At 53.4% G+C, this 7,729-nt stretch overlaps 1 long non-coding RNA gene across 1 annotated transcript; it reads right to left on the bottom strand.

The window, feature by feature from the left end:
• Nucleotides 1-2,542: 2,542 nt before the first annotated feature.
• Nucleotides 2,543-5,619, bottom strand: LOC109247344 (uncharacterized). The gene is made up of 3 exons (XR_002071702.2): nt 5,463-5,619; nt 4,730-4,835; nt 2,543-3,204 (listed from the first exon to the last, which is right to left on the bottom strand). It is a non-coding gene; the product is annotated as an uncharacterized LOC109247344 (long non-coding RNA).
• Nucleotides 5,620-7,729: the final 2,110 nt, after the last annotated feature.

Below are 7,729 nucleotides of genomic sequence, written 5' to 3'. Positions count from 1 at the left end.
GGCATCTATGGGAATGTATTTGAGGTGTCAGTCCAGTCCCATGCAGAGAATTTTATGCTTTAAACTGGGATCCATGGCCTGGGTTCTGGGTACCAGTGGGGGGGGGGGGGGGGAGGGGGCATCTACAAAGCCCTTGAAAAGTATGTGCAAAACTTGTGTGTGCACAGATACATCTGTTCTGCAGCCGTGGCCTCTTCAGATTTTCCAGCGTCTAAGACTAAAATGGTCCCATCCCCTCTCCTCGGCCCAGGGAATCCCGAGACCCAGGTCAGCAATGAGCAGGGAGCCAGCACAGTGACCTGCCCCCACTGCAGGCTTCTGGGGGGGGGGGCAGGGGGCGGGTAATAACAGTCTTGAATGGTGTGGAAACTGCTGGCCCCTCAGTCCTGCCCTCCGCCCTTCGCTAACAGCTCCCGGAGGCAAATCCTCATAGCAGGGGTGACTGCCAGGAGCTGCCATCACAGTATTTTTATTAAAAATATAGCATGATAAAGAGCAAAATGGGGGAGTTCGGGCATGTAATAAGGAGGGAGCCGCCGGAGGGGCCTCCTCATGCATATCCTGGAATATGAATATGGGCATGGAAACAAGCTACTTCCTGTCCTCCAGCTGTTAATGAGAGCCCCGCCTTCCTCCTCCTTGGTGCAGGGAAGGAGCCAGAGGGCACGGCGGCTCCCATCCCCCACTGGCTGGGGCAGAGTAGGACTGCCTGCCTCAGAGTTGGCCTTTCAAAAAAATTGCGAACTGTAGACCATAGTATTTTCCCTGCCCCTTCCATTTGTTTATAACTTTATTTTGAATTTTCTTTCTTTCTTTCTTTCTTTCTTTCTTTCTTTCTTTCTTTCTTTCTTTTCTTTCTCTTTCTTCCTTTCTTTTCTCTTTCTTTCTTTCTTTTTTTCTTTCTTTCTTTCTTTCTTTCTTTCTTTCTTTCTTTCCTCCTTTCTTTCCTTCTTTCTTTTTAAAATAATCTCTACACCCAATGTGGGGCTTGAACTCACAATCCTGAGATCGAGAGTCACCTGCTGTACAGACTGAGCCAACCAGATGTTCCCCCTTTTTTAAAAAAATCACTTAAAAAAAAAAAAAGTCCCCAGTAATGTTTTGGGGCCTTTCCTTGGAAGTGGGGGGTGGGCATGGAGCCGGCGGGTCACACAGGGCGCACCTGTGTGTGTCTGTGGGAGGAAGGGGCCGCCAGTGCACCAAGCCCCAGCCTGGGTCTGCGGCTGAGCCTCAGTTCTGCACCCGAGCCCTGACTGCGCCTGAGCTCATCTTAGCCCTCCAGCGCCTCTTAGACCTAGATCCTTTTTATTTTTTGGTGAATAACTGTGAGGGATGATCGAATTCCTTTGCTCTCCCGCCCAGAAGTGCACCTAACCAGGCCCCTCCAGCAGACAAAGTGAACAGGAAATCAACAACTTCGCTCCCAATTATCTGGAGCTCACAGCGAAAAGACACTTTCCTTGGTTTTGGTTTTGATTCACTACGGCCTAATAGCGATTTTCCAAATCCGGATTCCACAAAGTTTGGTCAAAACAAAACAAAAGCAAAAGGTCCTGAGCCGAAAAGAGCGATGGAGAGGGCAGTGGAAGTTCAGGTAGTGGCTGTTGTTGGAGGCTTTGAAGGAACCAGACAGGAGACGGTGGCAGAGCCCTCGGCAGAGGCCAATTTGGACACCACTCAGCGGTGGCCGTCACCTCCACTCTGGCCAAGACCAGCGTCTCGGTTTCTCCTCTGGGAGCGCCTGCCCCGCTCAGCCCCTTCAGGCCTTCTGACCCTCTCTCCCCTTCAAGCAAGTACCTGGCAATAAACGGGTGGGGCAGGGCAAAGGTCTGGCAGCTAGAGGCACAAAGAGAAAAAAAACAAAAAAACAAAAAAAAAAAAACCCGCTTTCAGCGGAAAGATGCAAAGAACGAGGCCACAGGGCGTGGCCGGCAGAGCCAGGCTTTAGCGAGGAAGGACGGGGCGCCTAACTCCGCTTGGGCGAAGGGCCGGGTCCGCCGAGCCCGGGCCTGTCGTGGGGCCCGGTGAGTTGCCAGCCGCCGCACGGGCGACTCCTGCGAGAGAAGAGTCCCTGGAGGCGGGGACAGCCGACGCAAAGTCCCGGGGGCCGAGGCTGCTTCTCTCCACGCGGACACAGTCTGCTCGGACGAAAGAAAGGGGCCGAGGCGGCTGCTTCTGCGGCTCGTAAATTTGTTTCCCCTTCCTTTTAACCCGCCCCCCGGCCGTCTTTCTTTTCAGGACAGGAGGGGATGTAAACCATTTGAAGTTCATCAACACGGTGAAGTTTTATTGTATTTCCGGTCCCCAAGATTTATACCCGGGAGGGGGAGCGGGCGGCCGGGCAGACTCCTCCGCTCCCTCGGACTTCCCTGCCGGACACGTGGCCACGCGGACCCTCGCCTCCGGCGCCAGGGCGGGAGGGAGCCGGGCCGGACGGGGGGACAGGCCGCCGGCGCCGCGCCTTCCGACGGCCGCTCCCGCCGCCGCTGCCGCCGCCGCCCAGGTGAGTCCGCCGCCTCGGCTCGCGCGGCCGCCCGCCCGCTGTGGGCTGTGTGCCTGAACACCTGCGACGACGCGGGCGTCTGGAGGGGTAGAGGTGGCCGCAGGGGAGATCGGTGGGGGCGGAGAGCGAAGGGCCCAAGCTGAAGGTCAGGAAGCAAGAAGCAGCCTTGCTCTCTGCGTCCCAAGCTGAGCCTCCAGGTTTCATTTGTGAATTCGGAGCGGATCCTCTTACCTGGGACGGCTCAGCCTCTGCGGAACCAGGTCCCCCCACCCCTACCCCGGACGTTTCCGGCAGGGCGACTTCGCAGCGACTGTCCAGGCCAACCCGCTTTTGCCTGCCTGTCATCCCTAGTCTTCCTGGTATTTTCTCACACTCTGCTTTTCCATCTATGTCTCCAGCAGTCACTTTCTGCCTCTCCACTCTCCGGTCTCTACTCCAGTCTCAAAGCAGGGGGGTGGTGTAGGGCTTGAAGATTTGGCCTCTCGGAACTACCCCGGGTGACCCTGGAATATAGGCACTAGCCCGACGACGGGGAGTGGAGATGCACCTTGATGACAGTTTGAAATTGAGAAATCTTATCTGTGGAGACCTCCAGCTGCAGAGACGGAGGCTGAGAGGTGGTGACCAGGCAGGTGTAGCCGTGAGGCCTTGTCCAGGTCTGGGGCTGGGCCTAGGGTCCCCATCCTCCTCCACGGGGGTTCCTGGAAGAGAACAAAAGTTCCCGGAATCTCTGAGCTGGTGGCACCGGATCCTGAATGGTTGTGCCTGGAGTCCTGCCTCCAGATCTTTGGATGGGTTGTTTACTAGCAACTGGGTTCTGTTGGGAAAGTGGTGGAGGAAAATGAAGTGAGTTGGCCAACCGTTTTGTTTTTTTTTTTTTTTTTTGGCCCATAAGATGGCTACAGGGGCCTGCCCCCTCAGTGAGCCCTTGACCTGGAGCTGCTGAGTGAATTAGGTAGTTTCATGTTGTTGGGCCTGGATTTCTGAACACAACGACATTAAACCACCCGACTCACGGCAGCTACTGCTCCTCGCTTAGCTGGAGGAGTGTGCGTGGGGGGTGGGGGTGGGTGCTGGGCAGGGAGGCAGCATAAGGACCAGTGTATCACTCTTGCCAAATGGTGAAGAGGTTCGAGATCCTTCACCCAGAAACAGCGAAGATGTTCCCCAGAGAAAAGAGGTGGGAAGCCCTAGGGTGTCTTTCCACTTCCGTATTTTTTAAGTGGGTGTTGGGAGGGAAAGCGGGAATGGAGAACATTCTACTCTCCAGAGGCACCTTGCTGGGCTATTCTGCAGAGCCAAAGAATGCTGGTTGGGACTTCAGGCTTTCTGCCTTGGGATCTTGGACTCCTGTCTACGTTTAGACTTTTCAAGGAAAGCCTCTCCAACTTGGCAAATGCTTGGTTTCAAGAGATACAAGGGATCCTTGAGATCTTTGCAACCCTTGGTGGGGGGTGGGGTGGGACAGGACTCCACTTCAACAGGAAACGTCAGGTCCTTGAAGAGGGCTCAGTATGTCCCATTCTAAAGGGGAAATGTCAGGATCCCGTGTAGCCTCAGCCTGTATGCCTCCAGGGTCCTTCCTAGAGCCCCCTAGTGGGGCAGAGGTGGGGCAGAAAAAGTCCTACGTTTCCCAATCCCTCAGCTCCTGTTCCACAGAGTGGCCAAGGCTTCCCAGGTTTACCTCGGTCGTAAAGGCCACCCCCCAGGGAGAGGGGCCTGATGTGCAGGCTAAATGGGGAGCCCAGGCTGTTGGGCGGTTCACTCCAGACTGGTGGTCTGACAGGAGATGATGCAGGGGGGGTGGGGCAGGGGCAAAGCCATGATACCCTCTTTGACCCCAACCCATTCTAGGCTGCTGGCTCCCGGCCCAGGAGAGGAATAGCTAGACGTACTGGCGGAAGGAGGGGACGGTCCAAAGCATAAGCTAACTTTTGTTCCCAAACTTTTCCCCCCTGCTTGAGGCAAGGGAATGTGGAAAGGGGCCGGGAAAGAGGCCCGACCGGATGGGGCTCTGGCGCCAAGCTGACATGGAGGGGGGGCAGTCTGTGAACAAGGGGCATCTGCTAGGAGTGGAAGGGCCCTTGGGAGACCCACCTCTGGCCCTGGGAGAAATGCAGCCTTCAATCCACCCCCGTGGTGAGCAAAGGCCAACAACACAACTCCTTGACATTTTCTTGTCCTCCAGCCTGGGTGAAGGTGGTCTAGGGTGTCTTTCTGCCTTACCTTACTTCTCTCTGGGCCTCTCACAAACCTGCCCAGCCACCCGGAGCCTGGAGCCTGACTGTCTTCCATCCCGGCGTCTCTTGGCCACCCCCTCCCAGGAACAGTGCTGTAAAAAGAAAAAAAGGGGGATGTTAGAGAGAAAAGAGGAAATCAAGTCTTTGGAAAGCAGAGGGTTTTACAACAGCCTCAGGTTTTATGGAAGCAATTCCGTAATAACCTTCTACCTGCTCAGCTCCTTTCCGCCCCGCCTGCCCCCAACCCCGTTTGGCCTCCTGGATGCCCCCTCCCAAAGAGTCAGCCACCCCCACCGCTTTCCATATCCCCGATGGCTGAGACTTGGGAAGAAGATTCCTGAGGTCTGCTTGGGCCGGTGACCTCTCCGTTCTTCCTTTCACCTCTGACATCCTGGGAGGGAGATTTGGCAGGAGATTTCGTTACTTTGCAATTAAAAGCCCCACTTGGAGGGTGTGGCAGCATTGAGGTTTGAACCCGTGTGTGTGGATTCGATGTGATCCCGGTTTAGAGGTTGTTTTGTATAAAGGCTGAAGGTTCTGGGGACCTTGATTTCTTCCCCCTTGGAGCAAACATCCCCACCCCTCTTTCTTTCCCAGAGTGGGTCTGGACTCTGGTTCTGGGTCAGAAGAAATATCTCTGGGTGGTTGGAGACATAGGCTTGGGGACCTTTGTAATTTCGTTGTAGATAGCAGTGCTTTTGTGTGACCCCCACAGTTACCTGAGGGCTTTCACATTCAGCTCATCTCTGCCCACTGGTCAGATTCACACTTGTGAGGGACACGCTTGTGTGCAGGTAATGGTGCTTACATCCTCGTGTCCATCACTACCATGAAAGAAACATCACACGATGTACATCGTTCCTGCAGTTTGGGGTGAGATACACAGTAAAGGAGGTCATGGTCGGACAAAAAAAAAAAAAAAAAAAGTCACAAAATTTCATGACCTCCCCTGGGCCAGTCTGAGGCATTTCCTTTACCTTCCACAGAAATATTTTGGAAGAAAGTTATCAAAGGATTCAGATGTAAGCCACATGCGTTTGTTTGAGGATACGGTGTATATTTTGCCCGAATATCAAGTCAACAGGAGATTTTCAAGCAAGGCTTCCTGATCAACTGATGTTTTATAGCCAGAATTCAAGTACACAAATACTCAAGTTTTTGCCCTTTCCGTAGGTGTGTGATAGTTATAAAAATGTATGCACAAACTTTTGGGTAACAGATCTTCTTCTATGAACAGAATCGTAAACTCACATCATTCACAGGGGTTATACATGCCTCCACATATGCACCATTGGGTCTTCTGTGTGAACACCCAAGCACATCTGCTATTATAGTTGGGTGTATTTATTTATTACATATTCTATACACAACCTAGAGTACAGCACATTTGCACACTGGGTCCCCATAAATATCGATTTGAAATATACATACAGGATATCCACATCTATTCAAATACAAAATGCCTAAGTTTCAGCTTAGCTTATCTATTAAAACCAAACTTTTCCCCCTTTTCCCATTTATTGTTTTTCTTTTTCTTTTTTCCTCCTCTCTTGCTTTTCCTTCCCTCTGTCTAGATTTTTTTCCTGTCTCTTCTTATTGACAAGGATCTTTCCCAAAGCCGCCCCCCCTCCCCCAAGCACAGGCACTCACCGTCTGGTCCTGGCCAGGGTCGGCCTCTGCTCTCCCCACTTCTGCCTTGCTCTTGGCTGCTCTGGGCCCCAGTGTGGCCAAGGGCTGCAGCTTTTCCCTGCCTGTCCTTCTCCGAGCCACCAGCTACTGGCCCTAGCTGTGCTCAGGCGGCAGCTCCTGTGCTGGGAATGGCCAGAGACTGGGGGGCGGGGGGCAGGCAAGGTTTTCCTTCTTTCTCTTTAGGATTAGGAGTGGCGTGGGGAGCAGTTTGCTGTCTCCGGACAAAGTGACCCCCACTCAAGCAACCTCTCTACTAAGCATCTTTAGAAGCTGGGCTCCAGGGACGGCCGGCAGTCCTGTTTGCCTCCTTCCCTCACGGTGGGTACCATTGTTTGGGAGAGGAAATAAGGTTTTGAGGGCGTCCACAGACCCTCAGAGCACCCAAACAGGGGGCTCCCTCCCCACTGACCCTTTAGCCCTCTGCCTGAGCTGGAGTTGAGCTCCAGTTTGGGACAGCAGCATTTGCTAGAAAGGCTGGCTGGGGTGGGACTATCGCTTGGTGCATTTGCTTCCCCACCTGGGAGATGAGCTGGGGTGCAAGACCCAGGGTTGGGGTGCTGGTTCGTTCTCTTCCCTCCAGAGCCCTCTCTCCTGAGAAGACTGAGACCTCAAAACCTGTCATTTTGAAACTGTTCCCACACTCTGGTGTTAGGAGCAAAGGCTAAGCTCTGGTCTCAGAAAAAGAGGCCTGGGTCTCCTCCTTACCTAGCACCTAGGAGCCACAAGGGGAGACGGGCAAGTCAGAAACCTAAACCCTGTCTCCTGGGCCTCCCCACCCTTGTAGGGCACAAGTCAGGAGCTCAAATGTGCTGCCTCTAACTTCTTCCCTAAAGGAAGTGTCCCTCTTGACTTCTCTCTTATTGCAAAGAAAGGCAGCAACAAAGTCTGGGCCAGGAATGGGAACCAGAGGGCTGCAGTCAGAGCCCAGCGCTTGCACGGGCCTGGGTCCTCAGAGCAGCCCAGCACTGTGACTTTTCTATAAATAAAAAAGGCCCTACCCACACTCCACATGGCCTTTTGGGCCCTAATTTATATACTACAGAAAGTCATATACTCGGCCCTCCATGCTTCATAACACCATTATTTATGGCAGGAGAGGCGCTTTTTTTTTTTGAAGAATATATTTATTACAGGTAAAGCCAACAGCAGACTCCATACGTCTGGCAAATCGAGAACAGGTGCTTTGCCTTAACTGTGATTCATTCGCTCTGTGCCCAGCTTTCTCGCTGTTGAGTCCGGGGAGCTCCCTTGACTTTCCCAAGCGTCCAACCGCTACTTAGAAGAATTTGCATCGGAT

The sequence above is a fragment of the Panthera pardus genome, unplaced genomic scaffold (genome assembly GCF_024362965.1).
Source record: "Panthera pardus isolate Hobbes unplaced genomic scaffold, ASM2436296v1 HiC_scaffold_3, whole genome shotgun sequence".
NCBI lineage: Eukaryota > Metazoa > Chordata > Mammalia > Carnivora > Felidae > Panthera > Panthera pardus.
This window is presented reverse-complemented; position numbering and strand designations above follow the sequence as displayed.